This window comes from Symsagittifera roscoffensis, chromosome 2, assembly GCF_963678635.1.
Source record: "Symsagittifera roscoffensis chromosome 2, txSymRosc1.1, whole genome shotgun sequence".
Classification (NCBI taxonomy): domain Eukaryota; kingdom Metazoa; phylum Xenacoelomorpha; order Acoela; family Convolutidae; genus Symsagittifera; species Symsagittifera roscoffensis.
Window position 1 is genome coordinate 45,001,295 of NC_087063.1, and position 20,286 is coordinate 45,021,580.

The following is a 20,286-nucleotide window of genomic DNA, read 5'->3' on the forward strand; positions in this document are numbered from 1 at the left end:
AAAAAAAAAATAGATATGAATTTTGAAAGATGTGTGTTAGATTAGTTTTGCCAGCTTAGGCGTATCTAATTGGAAGAAAACTAGTTGTTATCGTGAGTTTCGGTTTTTTTGTGGCTAAAAATTTTGTCAAAACAATTAGGATAGAATTATATTTTGAAAACATGGATTCATTAGGTACCGAGAGTTTATCGACGCTAATTACAATTGAATAACCCTATCAATAGCCTAAATTTATCCTATTTTTGATCAAATCCCTTCTTTATTTAAACTTTTCTGGCAAGAAAATTAGATTAGATATAAAGTATTCGAGGTCAAAATAAAATAATTTTCTCGGTATGGGTTGCGAAGCACACCAATAAAACCCCTTAGATTGAACATAAATAATTTATTGTCTCGCAATTTCATCCAAAAGGTTTTAAAAAACTACAACACAAAATGTTATTTTATTATGTTTACTATTTGTGAAATTGCGGTGCGGTCGAACACAAAGTATCATTCATTAAGTTCAAAAAACAAATAAATGTACCAAATCAATATTCTGGCTGGCAAAGTCAAACAAGACTGCTCGTATCAGGGCGAAGCCCTGAATGTTCCGATTGCCTTTCAAGGTTTATGGAACAGGAATAACATTAAAAAATTATATGCAATAAAAACGTGATTTTTTTTTAATGAGATTTTTATGAAAATCATCCTTCCACACGCCATAAAAAAATTCAAAGTGATAGATTTTGCTCCAAGAAAGATATCTATCATTGCAAATAAAGATTCGTTCAATTAATTTGAGCGTTTTCTAAGACGGATTAAATCTCCGCTTACGCGTTAACAGCACGAAACATATCGCGCGTTAATTGTCCCTAATGGGCCAAAATGGCAATTTTTGAACCCTCATAAATTTGCGAAAAAGGATCACAGGTGAAACATATTTTCAATTTTAAGCTCAGTACAGCAATATCTTTCGAATGTTATGAAAATTTCCGTCAAAAATGGCTAGTTAAAAAGTCGAAGTTTGTCTGAAGAAAAAACCCACCCCGAGCACAAATATTCCGTTACTTTCGTATTGAAAGTCGGAACAATAAAATTATTCCTTTTTTTCGCTTTTTTGCATCAAGAGTTTCCTATAACAAAAAGCCGCAACAACACCAGAGGTTTGTCAAAATGACTGAATACACAATTAGGGGCATGTACAATTGTTCATTCAATCAAATCATACAGAGGCAGTTTTCCTAAGTCTTGCTGAATTCATGTGCTGGTCCGAACACAGTTATCAACTAAAACGAATTTATTTGTTTGAAAAAAGTCTAAGCGCCTCATTTTCCTGATTTCAAAGTTCATCTACTAATTTTTTCAATTAAAGGTCTTCTTAGTTGATTTTGATGGGAATTAAAACTCAATCAACTTCAAATGTTACCAGAGAAGGATCCTCGTAAAGTCCCAAAAACATTCTGAAAATCTGAGTATCAATTTTTGGGTCGAAATTAGGCTCAAAAACTGTTCAAGATTGAAGTTTGCGCTGTTAATTTTATCAAATTAGCTCAAGCTGTGTCAAGTTAAATGAAAACAGCAAAAAACTACTTAAATCTTAGTTAGAACTAGAACTGCTCAAATGTCTATCGATCATGATTTTTTTTTCAAGCAATCCACCCTACAAAAAAGAATGAAACTTCATAGTTTAACATTCGAAGAGCACCAGCTTGAGCGGAAATTGAAGGCTATCCAGCCTGTTTAAAATGCCGCGAAATTTGAAATTCTCCCGAAGTGGATTTTTACGGAAAGGGGGTAAGCAGCTCTGAAACCTGCCTGCATTAGTGAAATCTTACGCAGCAACAAAAGTTTACGGTTCACCGGGTCCAAAATGCAACGTTGATTACGTTTTTTTTTGAAAAATGAGACTATAAACAGCTCTAAACGTTTTAAATAGCAAATCATCAAACTTTTCAAACGTTAAAATCTTGAGAAGAAAGTTTCAGAAAGTTCCAATCACATTCGTGAAAAACTACAGTATAGCGCCGTTTCCTTTCTCATGCGTGGTGCGATTAAAGAACTATACAAGAGCGTAGAAAGTTAATGACTTAGGCATCAGATACTACAATTGTCTCTGAAAATTAAATAAGTGAAGCAATGAAAGAAAAACTCAAAAAATCATTCAAAGAATTTTCCTCTTTCTTGCATTAAAAGTTTTAAATTTGTATGCACATTTTTTATGGCCAAGAAAGCGCTTATTGACGTTTCCAAAACTGGTTTTCATTTTAGTAAGAACAATTATTTACTTATAGCGAACGTTACTCCATCGCTTTACTCCCCGTATCTAAGAAAGATGAAAAGAAATCAATTACAATGGTAGTTTGTGCCCTAGAACATTATCAACATAACCAATTCTCATATTGCACTAAGACATCAAAATGGAATGAAAAACCAATCATAATCAATTGTTTTTTATCAAGTTCAATATAATCAAATCCATTTGAAATCATTTAAAAAATGATGTTTTTTCACCTTATTTTTTTTTCTTTTCGTGCAAAGTTTTTCAGTATTGCGGAAGTTGTTCCTAAACTAGTGTACTGGAACCTGATCTAAACTATATTTTATGATTGGATAAATTAGATATTTTACCACTGTAAAGTATTTAAAATTAACCAATCATGATCCATCTAACTAACAACCCACTTATTTGTAAGTGCTGAAATTACTTGTAATTTCAGCACCAGAGAGATTTGAATTTAACTTAGAAATTAGTTGTCTCTCCAAGAGAACTTCAGCAGCCGCAACAAACCAGTATACCCTAGATCTATTGATCCTAGCAGAGACTAGTTAAACACCCTGAGACTAGCAAGTATAAAAGTAAGATTAGGATCGGTATTAGACTAAGAAGTTCCACGAATCTATCCGGCCGAAAATAAGATAGCGTGACGAGCAGACGGTGTACCCTATCCGAAATTACTCTATGAGTTAACCACATCGGACCTAACTCATCTGGTGCGACCATAAGTCTCGAATAAGACCTTAATAGCTTAGAATTAACCAAAAATAGATTAGAATTTAGACAAAACATTTTCAAAATGTTATACGATAAAAATTTAATCGAAATGTCTCTACGACTCAATAGATCAGAGCCGATATTCCGAACGATAATAGAACTACCCGGAATTGGAAGAAGACCTCGAACAAGGGACGACATACGACAAAGTAGAAACTTACCAAATAGTTTTATGATCGTACGGCAAAAGCCAACACAAACTTCTATATTTAGAATCTTATTAGCAATGAATTTAAATTTTCATCTTCAAACATAAAATTTTGAAGTCAATCTTCATGATCATTTCAGGCGCTAAACAAAATTATTAATATACATTAACGATTGATAAAAAGATCTCAGATCGTTTTCTTAATTTCTGCAGTCTTATATAAAACATGTTTGAAAAATATTTATTGAAAATGAAAATAAAAATTAGTAGCATGACAATAAATTGTTAAAAATCATAAAATCATCTGTTGTCCCAGCTTCATCACCTAAACATAACAGCAATCATAAGCTCACTTATATCATTAAAAAACTAAATCTTTTTCTTAAATAAATTTAAACCAAATTAAACTTAAATTCACTTAATTTTAAAATCAGATCATCAAGGCTTATCCGTGGATCTCAATAAATTTTCTATTTCACTAAATTTAAAACCTGATCATCAAGGCCTATCCTTGGATCAAAAAGAACAATTTTGTTCTCCCCCACCCACTTAACAAGTGTCTAACGACCTCAAACGTCGATTCACTATCCAACCCTTCCAAAAGACCCAAGACTAATAGAAATTTTTAAATAAAACTAACCATTCAAATTAGGATAAACAGTGAAAAACTTCGGTTATTCATCCTTCACATGAACCCTCCTCTTACCAGACCCAGCATAGATCTTAGACTTAGTAAGTTTAAAATAGTACCTAACGAACTACTTGCGTTCTAATTATACCTGAACCGTGTGGACCGATTTACTATTCTTCAACCCTTGAACACAATCACTACCCCTAAGTAAGATTAAGAAAGTTAACACCTTAGCTTAGACTAGCCACGAGAAAGTAAAAAATCATTCCTCGGAATCGATTTACTTTTCTCTCCAACCCTAAATAAAAAGACCCAGGTTAAGCTAATCAAAAAATCAAAACGACTAACAGTCTAAAAAAATAGAAATACCTATCAACTTTTTGCATCCCTCATCCTAAACCTTATGTCATTCAAAAATCTAGGAAATAAACAAACAATCGTTTTACCCAACTGAGAGATAGATACACGATACAAAAAATACGATCTTGTCATCACACCTCATACACAAACAGTTGGATACATTAGAACAAAACGACAAACAATAAAAAAGAAAAATTATAAACAAACAAAAACAAATCACACGAAAAAGATTTTCAAAAAATAGAAACGCATTTTCAGAATAAGAAGCCAGCAATTTAGATGAACTCTACAAATTAAAAGAATCAATTGATAAAAATTGTCCCATTCACGATCAATTATATTTTTCCGGTTCAGAAACAACTTCAAATTCATCAAAAAGAGGAAAAAGAAGAATAAAAAAGCAATACAAACACAAACCAGCAGTACACTTGTATTATTGGAATCAACCAATTAGACACATCGATAGTTATATATTAACAGTCATTAAACGAAAAAATGAGCCACACTCAAAGTGACGATAGTCCAGATGACGAAGAGGCTTACCCCTTCCTCATAGATGCACCCGATAATAGAAGGCAACATGATTTTTGCAAGAATTTACTCGTAAATTTGTTTGAACCCGTAATCAGTCCATGCAAAGCAGAATTCCCAGATGTAAAAATCAACAGACAAATTATTGAACATTATTTGAAAGATATATGTAACTTAACACAACAATATGGAATCTAAACCATAGAATTCAGCACACCAAATACGAATCATCGTGAATACGTAATTCAAACAGATGATCTTGAATTAGAGTTTTCAAACGTATTCTTAGAATATATCAAAAGCATTCAATATCATAATTCACAAAGAGCAAACTCTATATTCACTAACGAAGTTTTTGCAATATTATATACCTATATTTCTATATTAGAAAAAACAGAATTTCAAAGTATCTCACCAACTGAAACATCCAAACATACAAAAGTACGACATGAAATCACATTATTTTCAACTTTTCTACATATAATCAAAGAAAATTTCACTAAATTCGATGTTTCACAACACACAAAACATGACTTACAAAAAATTTTGGCATGGTTTATCATAGATTATTTCACAAATAATTTAGACTTAATTTCACAAGCAAGAAAAAATGTTAGATCTCAAAATCTAAATGATGATACTGCCATTACAGAACAATCAGACTACGTTTGGGGCCCTGAATGGTCTCATCCTACATTTATAAATATCCCACAATTTATCTCAAGTCAAGCAATAAGTACAATATCACACCACAGAGATTATGTAAAAGTAGTACCACTAACCATTGATGCAACACCATTAAACTACAATACATTTTTACCTCATACACGAAATAACAGTTTAAATTCGACCGTCATACACAATGAAAACCTTAATGGAACTAGAAATCTTACACAACAAAATATTCAAACACCATCACACTTCATAAATGAAGAAATTGTCCAAACGACAACAACTACACAACAAAGTATTTCACCAATACATCCAAATTTAACAACACCAAGAAATACAAATACATCACTGGCACAAGTAACCTTACAATCAACCGTTAAACCTTCGGTTGCTCCAAAATATTCACATATGGATTATCAAACATATAGACCCATGACAGTACCATCAAAACCACGAAAAACGTCCACAAGAAACATTTTTGCAGAACACAATTATAATTATGCACATTCGTCAAAAACAAACTACCCCCCACGAAAAAATAATATTCATGTATGTTCTCACTGTTGAGATAACCCAATGACAACAACCAACTCAGTAAATTTTCGAACTAATTCACATCCTCCACAGGATCATAGTGAAAATTACCCATTCTTTCAACAAAATAAAAATAAAAAGCAAGCACCTCATCATACGGATTACTTATCATCTGATGATAATTATTTACAACCAGACATTTTTGCACCATATACCCAAGAATATTGCACACAAGGATCGCGACGACCTCATACATATAATAGAATTTTTTCTCCAAACCCGACAAGAAATCAACAACCAATACATATGACAAATCCAACTAAAACACAATCTTTTCAACCGATTCAACCACAAAACCCAATGACTATACACTCGTATTAACCAACTCAAATGCAAAATGAAATACCACTTCCATGTTATCTTCAGCAACACGAAATAACAAAAAATCAACTTTCAAATTTTTCGCAAATGCCAAATGCCGCAGAATCACTACAAATGACAATGAATCCATACCTCATGGGTGGATCATCAATAACATCAAGTAAACCACTGATGGTATTTACAGGAACAGATCCTGAATATTCTGTAGAAGATTTTTTAAATGCAGTATCAGCAAATTTAATTTTAAATATATGACCTGAACCAATTAATACGCCACTACATCAAAATTGGATACATAGACGCACAGCATTGATACAAACAACCTTAGATGGCGCAGCTCAAAAATGGTTTTCAGTATTACCTATAGAAATAAAATCAGACTGGAAAAGATTTACACAAGAATTTTCAAAAATGTTTGACTCCGAAAAAAATAAACAACACCAAAGAGTTTTATGTAATGAAATTCGCAGATTACCAAATGAAACCATCAAATAATTAGCAGTACGTATCGAAACACAAGTTCAAAAAGCATATTTAGTTAAAACACATGACTATAAAAACACAAAAATGACAGAAATTTTAATGATGACCTTAACACCTCAATAAAGGAAAATAGCAATAAAAAAGAGAGCATCCCATCCTTCCTCAATTCGAGAGCCAGATTTAGATTTTCGAAAACTAGTAAACAAACTAGAGCAAGCGGAAATTACAATGAAACTTGAAGAAACAGAAAATCTAAAACTACAATATGTTAATCCAATTGAAACAAACACTACACATATAAATAACATACAGGAATCAGATACAGACCTAGTTGAAAAAATCACTGAAATACTAAATACTTATGAAAAACACCCAAATTTTGAAGGCAAACCATCTTTTAAAAAATGGTGTAATTATTGCCGACGATACGGACACAGTATTGCCGAATGTAGACAAAAACAACAAGATAACCAAAACAAACCTCAAAAGCATAAAGAACCAAATAAATCGTTCTATCAATATATGAAAAAAGATCAAAATCTACCAAACAAAAATGTATATAGTAACAACATTTCAGGAAAACCACTTTTGAACAACGCCAATTACACAAGGAATCAATCACCATATAACTCAAGTTATAGAGGAAGATCACCAGAACGAAGAAATACACAGAATTCTTCAAAAAAAAATTATAATCGATCAAATAGTCGAAATAACTATTCGAGATCAAATTCCAATGCAACACAAATTGTTTCTAGATCCAGTTCCCAATCAAACCCAAGAAATAAACACTATTCCAATAATCAATCACGAAACTCATCACACAACAGAATTAGAAACTATTCACATTATCGAAATAGAAGTTATTCGAACAATCGAAATCAGAATTACTCGAACAATCGATCAAAAAATAATTAATATATAATAGATCAAACTATCACAGATCAAATGACAATTATCAAAACAGATCACGGAATAATTCACAAAATCGAAATTCAAGTTATAATAATCAATATAGAAATTATTCCCAGTCACCACAGAGGAATAATAACCATTATAATAATTCTAAACATCAATACAAAAGTAGTACACCAAAACATCAAAGACATATAAATCAAGTACAGTCAAATGAAGAAACAATATCAGACCCCCCAGGTATTGATGACACAGGAAGTAACGAACTACAACTAAATCAAATAAACTGTGGATCATCAGATACAGAAAGTGATACAGAAAATACCATCTCCGTAAATATGATAACAGTCGAAAACGACTACGAACCTATCATATATGAACAACCTTTTACATCACATATATATGAAAAGCAATTGGAACTCCTTCACAATTATTATATTGAACCCATCAATACTACACAAACTGCACAAGAAATCAACGAAATTAACACGGTAAATAAACCCGATGAAAAAGACAAAACAAAATGTTTAAACACAAATCATATTTATCAAAATAAACAAAAAAGAACAACCCAGAGAAAAATTTTCGACAATACCATTTCTCTTAGAAAGTCCAAGAAACAAAGAATTTCAACCCCCAGATCTTGAAATTGACATCCAAAATTAACGCCTCTTGCAACCTCTAGTAAACTAGCAACAGCACAAGGATCAACATTAGTAAATTATGGAAAAATTCAATTATTCCTTCTCCCCACAAGAACAATGGAACAAAATAAAATTCTAAACAAACCATTTAAACAAATGTTTCATATTACTGATTTTAAACACAATATCAATGGCATACCATTTATATCAAAATATATACCAACAATCAACATCTTGAATAGTAAAATACTGATCAAAGATAAGTACAAAAAAACCAAAAATACAGCTCTAACATATTTTATAGAGGAACAAAGTATTTCACCCAATTTATAACCAACAACGGAAACACCTGAAACCACTATCAGGAAACATATATAACTTTTCAATACAACAAGTTCACCAATATGATAAAAATCAAAATAAACAACAACTCTTTATGTCAGATTTTGAATTCAAACCTATCCATAAGTTTTTCAAAATCACAATTTCATCCATAAATAATTTGAAAAATACGAATTCAGACATCATTTCTTTACATGTATATAACAATACACCGTATCAAGTAACATTACCCTTAGGACTTTTAGGATATTGCGAAACAAACGCTACAATCTCACCCTACATGAAATAGCATACCGCGTAAATAATATACTCCAATTATTAGATATTTGCCAATCCACAATTCTTAACGAAGAACTATCCATAAATAACATAATAAGCAATGAAAAGAGAAACACCGATTATTTCACAAAAACACCATATTTTAAACCAACATTCAAAATAACAAATTACACAAAAGAACAAAAACAATTTTTAACGATGTTTAACTTTGAACACTCACAAATTACACAAATCAAGTTTGACAAACTAGCAAAACAACTATTAAAATATTCAACAGTCTACGCAACATCAAAATTTGATGTTGGGAAAATCAGTTCATCACTACATCTCCCGTTAAAACCTGACGCAGTTTTCAAAAAACAAAGAGCTACTAAAGTACCAATTCATTTACATGACAAAGTAAACAGATTACTTGATATTTTAGAACAATACAAAATTATCTCACCAGTAAATTAAGAAGAACAACCAAAAGGTAACACATTTTCTGACCCTTTTATCATCCTAGCAAAAGGAGAATCTTTAAAAATAGTTTTAGACGCTAGATAGACGAATCGAAATGCAATTGGCCTATTGAACCAATACAAGTTATTTTAACAAAAATAAACGGAAAATACTTTACAACCGCAGATATGAATAGTGCATACAATCAAATGCCACTAGATGAACAATCAGGACGTTTAACACAATTTGTTATTGGAAATCAACAATATGAATTCAACCGCGTATTCTATGGAATTTCCATAGGACCAGTAGCATTTTCAGCTTTTATGAGCAAAATTTTTAGACCACTAATAATCAAGAAAAACGCAATCACCTATTTAGACGATGTTTTTATGCAATCACAGACAAAAGAAGAAATGTTTACATAATATAATATTACAGTTAGAACACTATCATAAAATACTTCAGAACAAAAATCTGAAGGCCGCCCCCGATAAATCACACTTCTTTTTAACACGAGTTAAGTTTTTAGGACATAATATAGAAAAAAACACAATCACTCTATTAAAATCACGCATTGATTCTACTCAAAAACTTCAACCACCAACAAACAAAAAGAAAATCCAAGAATTCCTTGGAATGTTAAATTTCTTAAGCAAGTACGTTCTATAAGACCGTTCTATAATATCCTCAGACAACAAAATAATTTTGAATGGACCACTGAACATCAAACACGATTTGAAGAAAATAAAAAAAACTTTTAACTGAACAAATTTCAAACACAATTCCAGATCCAAATCAACCATTCTATGCAACGTGCGATGCTTCAAATTTTGGCATCGGCGCAGCATTACTACAATCACATAGTGGTACAAATAAAATGAACCTTATATCAGCAAATTCCCGATTATTCACTCAAGCAGAGCTATGACTCTCAACTTTAATGAGAGAATGTACAGCTATAATTTATACACTTACGGAATATGAATTTCTGATACTTGGATCAAAACATCCAACAGTTCTATTCACAGATCACAAACCAATCATTTTTCTCTTTACACAAAAGTCAAACCCAAATCACCGAGTTTATAGATTTCAATTAATTCTAATGAAATTTCCAAACTTACATATAGTTTGGACAGCAGGAAATAATCTTGCATTACCAGATACATTAAGTCGAAATACACCACCTGAATTACTTACACGTAAAACTACAGTTGAAATACCCAAAAATATAAAATTTTACCTTGCAGAAAACGGAACATCACCCCGACTAGAATGCAAATATGCAGTAAAAACCGACTTTGGACAATCACAGATAAATAAATTACAACATTTCCCACTTTACTTAGATTGCCAAAAAAATCACTACGAAGTTGATCTACTAGGAACAACAACTTTCAAACCAGTTCCATACTCACAATGGATAAAAAATAACACCCAACAAAAACGAGTAAAACAACACTCGCATAAAAAAGACCTTTTTCCGTTAATTGAATAAATAAATTTAACTGATAAAATAAATTTATCAGGACCACAAACAAATGATTCAAAATACACAATAAATCAAGTCTTTGACCTCCATGACCCATTTGACACAATTCCCCTATCTAAATTAGAAATTGAAAATAATTTTCTCCCTCCAACAGATAAAATTACAATTGAAATCTTGAAACAATATCAAATTCTTGACCCAGTAATTAGACAACTAAAATCATGGCACAATTACAAAAACTAAGCCCGTAAAGGCAGATACTACAATTTTAGGAAAAAAACACTCCTCTGATATTTCCGAAAATTTAATAATACAACAATTAATGAAAACACAGACCTTCTAGAATATCAATTAAATGATTCTACAGTTCCCTGTCTCCCTTTAAGTATGATTCTAGTAGCTTTTAATATTTCACATACACAAAACACTAAAGGACACTCTAGATCAGAGAAAACATATTCAAATTTTACACAAAATTTTTATTTCCCAAATGCACCAATTTGTATAAAAGTACTATGCAATGATTGTATAGTATGTCAGCTAAATAAACCTTATCCAAATCAAAAACAAATAGCACAAAAACAAGATTTTAAAGGACAAAGTTTATATTTTAACAATCGTATTTCATTTGATACAAAAGGACCAATTTCACCATCCTCTGAAGTAAACTCGTACATTATGGTAATTGTTGATGCATTTACATATTATGTAGCACTCAACCCAGTACCACATTGTAACGCTTATTATGCTTACACAACACTTTATGAACACTGGATAGCTAAATTCGGATTACCCGAAATCTTAGTTACAGACAACGGTACAGAATTCATAAATAATGAAATCATCACACTATGTCACTTATACAACATCAAACACAAACCGAGTACATCTCATGCACCTTGGACAAACGGTTTAGTCGAAGGTATGAACCGTTCACTACAAGAATATCTTAGATGTATCATAAATGGAAATGATACAAGATACACAGAATGGTCAGCAGATGTAAAATTATTTCCCTTAGCATACAATTCACAAATTACGACAACTCTAGGAATGTCACCATACGAAATGGTTTTTAATCAAAAGCCACGTAAACCAATTATGTTTACAGCAAACTCTCATAAAAATAAACAAGGTCATTGCCAACCAAATAAAGACTCAGTTTGTTATAACCTACCTTTTCACACGCATGATGAAGATCATTTTCATCACCCACAAATCCTTAAATTAGCCTCCGGTACACACACCGAATGGATTTTAAATAGAGATAAAAAACACAATGAAATTACCAAAGAATAACAAAAAAATTGTTACAAAGGCAAAACATTAACGAACAAATTAATTCACGCTTTACACCAGCCTCAGATTTAAAAATTAGAACATTTGTCTTAATACCTAATTTTAATACACAAAGAGGAATTTCTAAAAAATTACAACCACTTCGCAAAGAACCATACCAAATGATTGCCAAACCCACTGACGTAACATATAAAATCACCGATTCAGACCAAAAAGGAATTGTTCAACATCGAAACAATCTATTGCCTTACTACCCAAAAGAATACCCACTACGCGAATTAACTCAATTATATTCTTTCACAGGTTTAAAAGTTATTCAAAATCACCCACATACGGAAAATGAAATAAATGAACAAAACGACATTCACCTTGAAAAACAAAATAAAAAACCAACTACAACCCAAAACAATACAAAAAAGCTAGATCAAAAAATATCTCAAAAAGAAAGGAAAAATAGAAAAATGATAGAAAAAATTATACCACAAGAACAAGTCGAGAAATCAGAACATAGAGAGTCATCACGACTTAGAAATCAACCACGTAAAAACTACAAAACATTCATTCCACAATCTAAAATATTAAAGAAAGTTGAATTTCAAAAACAGCTTTAATTTTAAAATTAATAATCTTTGCACCTCCGAATCATTTTGAACTTTCAGTTTTCAAAATAACATGCTGACAAACACGCAACGATTCTAGTTCAAAATTAGCCAATAGGATTCATTCAATCCGTCACCTTCTATAACTATAACACAAACCAATTAGACGAAAGATATTAAACTCCAGGCATATCTATAACTATAACTTTACAACCTCCAGGTCAAAAATAAGCAAACCACTCAAACTTGACAACTAAAATTAATACCACCATAATATCATAACCCTCCCTTATCTAATAACGCAAAGATCAATAATATTTTCCCAACTTAGACCTCAAAAACCCCCCAACCAAAAATGATAAATTAGCCTAAAGTAAAAATACGACCATATTAATTTAGCCTAAAGTACAAAAATCTCAAAAATACCCCAGATCACCTGACAAATAAAAATAAAGCAAAGAAGACCTCCCAAACACCATAAAATTCGCCCACAACAATTTTTCACAAAACTCAACCCACTTGTCAAAAAATCAATAAATAATTCGACCACACTTGAAAATCGCCCCAAACAACAAAAAATATTCGACCAAGAAGCCATTTCTTAAATGCTCTTCTCTCGATCAGTCAATAAAATTTTCAACATTTTCATAAACTTTTTAACAATACTTAAACTTTTATATTTCTCTTTGATACTTTTGAAGCTTTTATAATAATTTTAATCATTTTTTGCAATATTTTTTAAATTTTCTACTCCCTATTTGAAATATATCTCCAACTTTCCCAAATCATTGACCATATTCACAGGTACGATAACCCAACGTTTATTTAAATGATACGAACAATTTTTAGTAGAACAGATATTTTTTTACTATTTCTAATTTTTGACAAGGACATATAAAACTAGATGAAAAATACCCATACAACGGCGCACACGGAAGATTAACTTATGACATACACGATAAGCACTGGATACCACACATTGGTATAAATAACCCATCAAACTGCAAAGCAGACACAAAAAATAAAGGATATCAAGAAATAAAGTTTTTCGATTGGAAAAAACAACTCGAAAAAATACAACTCACACGAGATTTATCCGACAACACAATGATCTATCAAGGAATTAGATTACCTTGTAAAAACGATCAAGGTTATTGTGATCCTACAACATGGACACAAGCAACAATTGTTTGGTTTCCCGAAGATACATGCACAACATTTCAAGTAGCAAAAATACACGCTCGAATGATAAAATTTCACGAAAAATAATTTATACAATCAATTCCATATGAACAAGGCCATCCATCACGAAAACAAAGTACTGATTTTCGAAATCTCCATAATATAGAAAATAAATTAACAAGTTTCCAAACATATCAAGAAACAGAAATCGCATGCAAATACAGAAACCCACTTCACAAAACACAATATTCTGAAATATTAGTTGAATACGAAAAAGGTTTCGACATAACCACTGGAAAAATAAAAATTGACCCTTATGCCACAGGTCACCCTCTACACGAAGGAACATCATATATATCAGTTAACTTTCAAAAAAGTAATGGTCAACCTGGTGGAAAACTAAAGCCACATGACACTAGAAGCACACGCTTATAAGAACTATCACTAATGAATAATACTTATTTTGGTAATATCCACTATGATATCCACTTAGATATGAAGTTAGACTACACGATTAGTCGAATTTTTCAAGAAACGTCACTCTCCAAATTAGAAACACTTCACCAACTATGCGAATTAGAAAGGACACAAACCCTACAATCACTCGCACTAGCAGTGTTAAAAATACCCTACGCAGGATATTTATTATCAGGAAATAGATCAAATTTTCTAGACTACGAAGGAAACATTTTATGGTTTTATACTTGTACCAAAAAAGTATCACCACTATATGTTTTTGAAGACAAACGCTGCTATAAAAGAATTCCTATATTTTATAAAAATAAGGTACATTTTGATGACACACTTTCAAGACGAACATATTTTTGGGATACCGCAGTCCCATGTGGATCAGAAAATAGCCACAATGTAGTACAATTGAACCCTGATGAAGATAAATATTATCTTCTTACTCCATACCCCACGTTAATGCAATCACTCAAAAAATTTTCACCCGAAAGCATCAGAGCTATTGCTCGTAATCCAAATATTGATTTACAACCAATTGGAATATATTCAAAATCAGATATCCAACACCACATCAGAACACAACAATTCCAAGAATTATTAACACAAATGGACACTATACAAAGACAATCAATTGACCAAAATTTACGCAAACTTGCCGAAACCGCAGGATTTGCAGATATTTATACACAAGATTAGAGCGGATATTTTAAAGACATTAAAGACTATATATATCTAAACGGTGAAAAATACAGACCACAAGATGTTTCACCTATAAATATTTTTAGCTTTTTTACACTAAAAAATGAAATTCTCGATTTTCTAGGATGGCCCTATTACATCTTAGAAAAATTAAGTATCCTATACGCAATGTTTAACTTTATAGGATTTCTTTTTTCACTTTTAAAAGGAATTTATAACACATGCGCTATACACACACAAGTAAATAGACAAGCAAGTGTAGCACGCATACTATTTGCAGGATTTTTTGGAATTTTTTCATCATCGATTAACAAAATTCTTCTAGACGCACAAATAAAAGAATATAATACAAAAATAGCGACAAGACAGAACACATACGACGAAGAACATAGTAACATAGAAGTAACACCTACCGCACCACAGTTGCCACCCCTACCACATAACCATCCATTATCCTTAGTCCCACGTAATTTCCGAAACCTAGCAATAACACATAACCCAAACAAATTTTAGACCAAACATATCGCAAAGTCCCATACAACATATAATGACACATCATTCACAAGATGATAATACATATGAACAAATTATAGAACAACCCCATACCACCGCTTTTCAGTCTCAAAATAATCATTTTTTTAGCCCACGATGAGCCGACAACTTGGATCCCTACACCGCTCAAATTTCCATCCAACCAACCTCCACACTCCAATCCCAATAATCCCACTTTTTGCTTTCCCGCCACCCGATTTTCCAACTATTAATATATCATTAAGCATGAATTCGGATACTAATTCAGATATTTCAGTTTTATACTCCATTTCACAAATTAATAACCCTAATATAGAAACCCCTGTCGAATTTGCAGACTCCGAACCATCTCCATCCAATAATTTTCAAACCAACTCCTCAGTTTTTTCAAAACCCCCCTTTCAACAGATCCCACCAAATAATCCACTCCCATCCGTTGCCACTCCTTCTTATGCTTCGCAAGTAACCCCAACCTATTCTCCATTTCATTCCGACCGATCATCTAATAATTCTCCAGATATCCCCCAAATCTCCCAGGAACTCGATAATTTTATCACCCTACAACAACAGCTAATACACCCTAACACCCTCACTATAAATCAATTTTCATCCACAATAGAATCCTCAAACCCACCTACTCCTACACCCTCCTCAGCTTACACTGCATCATTAGCACAATCATCCACATCCACCGAATCATCAAATAGCACTCACCGAGCTTATCGCACTTTGAAAAGAAAATTCCCGAACCATCCATTCCAGACCAAACCAGGAACAGCCTGCGAATATATTAATCATCCACACCACACCAACCCGAAAGATTTTCTAGCAATCACCTTACCCTCATTCCCACAATATACTTTAAACACACCTAACGACACTAACGACACACGTAGTTTTGTAGATGAACATGTTTTAATGCCGACACTTCACTGGACAGCATATTACCATTTTACTAATCCCCTTTGCCTTCCACTATCTAGTACTCATAACGATATAGAAAAGAATAAAGATATGCTATATAGACTCAACGCAACACTAACACCTAGACAATTTACTTATATAGGATATAAAAAATCACTAAAAACGTTCACTGCACCCCGAGCTAACGAATTTACAATAGAATATTACGACCATAATATCATCCGAACTAATCAAGACCAATTTCTAGATGACGACGGCTTCGCTAACCCACAACTAACAGAAAAATTCTTCATCAAAACGTCATATGTATTCACACTTAATATTTTTGATAGAAAATATGATCACATCATTTCTGAAGCACTAACTGATATTCAAGCTTACGAAAGTTTTAAAGAAAAATTTCAGTTATTTTCACTAACCTTTCACTTCCTTGCACCACATGAACGCGATTTGCACTGTTCACACGACATTATGTTACGCACTAAACAGACTCATACATATACATACTATCGCTTCATTCAAAATCATTTCGATTTACATACTCCATCAAGACAACCACACCATCGTTTTCAGTTTCTTAACTCGAAGTACACTTCACCATTTTTTCTTAATTTCACCTATTGCATCAAGGATACTAACGTCCACGGCATCCTCCACAATTATGACCCAGTAACACAAATGTATAAATTTTGTCCCATCACGAAGACCTTTAATGCCGAAGAATCCAGACCCTTCCTTATCCCACATGAATTTATCCAACCTATAGAAATCCCAATATTAGGATTTATTCACAATACTAAATATAATCACAAAATATATAACCTCATTCAAAACACACCTTATGAGTTTGCAGTAGGCACCGAAGAACTAAAAACCATTAAAGCACTTCAATTGCTTTGGCCACTGCTCCAAACTAAAAACATCATTCGCATACTAGCAAAATTACTAATAAATTCGGACATAATACAGGACATCTTTCCCCACGGCTTTTTCCCAGACGATTAACAGGTAAGTATAATTCAAAAATATTCTTAACTGAAAAATTTAAAATTAGTACTAACCATTCTTTACTCATGTTTCTTTTACATTTTTAGTCTTCATACCACGATCATCTGCAAAAAACAGAAGAAAAACATAATAAATAAACTTGTTAAAATTCTTCTAAACTTCATTAATATGTTACACAAGATAATCTGATAAAATTCATACCAAATGTAGTAAATTAATTTATAAATTACTCCCCCATAAAGCAGTAAATTTAATTATGATGAAAATTTATAACTTTAAATTTCCCCCAAAACTAGCAGTAAAATTGAAATTCTATGTAATAAATTGATAAAATGAAAATGCAGTACTAACCTTTTGATATTTTCATTCACTCGCACAGGAATTCTATCCAAACTCGCACAGCTCGCCCACGAAGAATTGTTTAAATAATAATTTTAAGTTTAAAGTTTTCACACTCAACAACTCTAACACACGATAACAAGTTTCAAACTTTCCTTTAACCCGGTTGGAAAGGAATTATATACTAAACCAAACTAACCAACGCAGCTTACTAAACACCACAAATCATAAAATAACAGCATGACTAAGAAAAGAAAACCAACGGTACCCAAACCGGATTAACCCTGTTTAAAACTGGATAATTTATTCTTTTGAAGACTATTATAAAGTCTAAGAAAGAAATAATAAAACACAAAAAAGTCGAAAGACAAACCCATAACAGAAACAATTTGATTTTTGAAAAAAGGACACAACCAAAGAAACATAAGAAAGACCAACATAAACCCAACATAAAACGTTATCACATAACAGGACCTCTCAAAGAAACCGCACGAAACCATACTCCCACTCCTGGCCTAACCCACCAGAGAGGACGTCCTGAGCATGCTCTATAGCCGGCCTGACCCACCGCGCTAAATCCACGCTTTGTGACCACACTTCTACTTTTAATAAGAGGTACTCAAGGGTGAGTAACTCTTCAAAATAACCGAACTAAAACAAAATGCTTTTGTGAAAACAACTAACTAAATTCATGATTAAAAAACCAAACTAATAAGAATTTTATAAAATGTAAATCATACCTTGCAGTATATAGATCAACACACAACAACAAAGACGAACATCCAAAGACAAAATGATCCCATTACACTCGAACAAGAATGGCTAACCACAACCGATATGCCGTCCACAATCACAACTCAAAGGATTTAGAGTACGACTTGACTTCGCAGAAAAGGACTTCATTGAACTAGACCAATGACCACCTCGATGTTCAAGTATACGTACAGATCCGAGTTACAAGGCATCCCTTCCACACACAATCTCCACGCCATTCCCAGACGAGGTTGAACACAAAACAAGTTCTCTACATAATACAGAAAAACCCGTCATAGCAAACCATTTTGAAATCCGATTGATTTCATTGGGAAACACAGTCGTTGTCACAAGACGACACAACGATTGATGTCCCTAACTCCAGCGTCCTGGAACTTCTCTAACAAGAGGAACCGGACAAGAATACGATGTTCGCCAAATACCAACGTTCATCATCCATCCTTTGAATTGCAGAAAGATAATTCTAAAAAACTCTGTAAAACCCGGATGGGTGGAACCTGATCTAAACTATATTTTATGATTGGATAAATTAGATATTTTACCACTGTAAAGTATTTAATATTAACCAATCATGATCCATCTAACTAACAACCCACTTATTTGTAAGTGCTGAAATTACTTGTAATTTCAGCACCAGAGAGATTTGAATTTAACTTAGAAATTAGTTGTCTCTCCAAGAGAACTTCAGCAGCCGCAACAAACCAGTATACCCTAGATCTATTGAGCCTAGCAGAGACTAGTTAAACACCCTGAGACTAGAAAGTATAAGAGTAAGATTAGGATCGGTATTAGACTAATAAGTTGCACGAATCTATCCGGTCGAAAATAAGATAGCGTGACGAGCAGACGGTGTACCCTATCCGAAATTACTCTATGAGTTAACCACATCGGAACTAACTCAGTACTGTCTACTCGATTTCTAAATCTAAAGTTTCTCAAATTGCAAAACAGTTTCGTTAACCTCTCTCTCTCTCTCTCTAACTGTTGCCTCTTTGCCGCCTATACTTGAACCATCCCCCCTCCTGAACCACCATACCAAACCCCCACCTAGACCATCCGCTCCCACATGAGCCACCACCAACTCCCCTCCCACACAGAAACCTGTTTTTATATTACTCAGTTTCACAATTTCGTTCATTTCGACATATTTCTTAAGCCAGTGCCCCACACCTGACTACTTGAATCACATCCCCCTCCCACCCAGTGTGAACTACCTTCACAATCTCCCATCTGAATCCACCCACCTTGTTGTTCATATGGGAGAGAAGGGTGGATCAGATGGGGGATTGTAGTTCACATTGGGTGGGAGGGGGGATGTGATTCAGGAAGTCAGGTGTGGGGCACTGGCATAAAAAATATGTCGAAAGGAACGAAATTGAGGAATTGAGTAACATAAAAACAGTAACAAAAATCAAAATTGCGCAGAACAAATTGAATCGGAAAAACAAGTATCCAACTTCTATTTAAAACGTATGAAACACTTAATATGCGTTAAATTTCGCATCTCAATAAAAGAGGAAAGTTATAATAATCGAGTTTTATTGTCTTTATTTTAAATAAAACAATTTTTCTT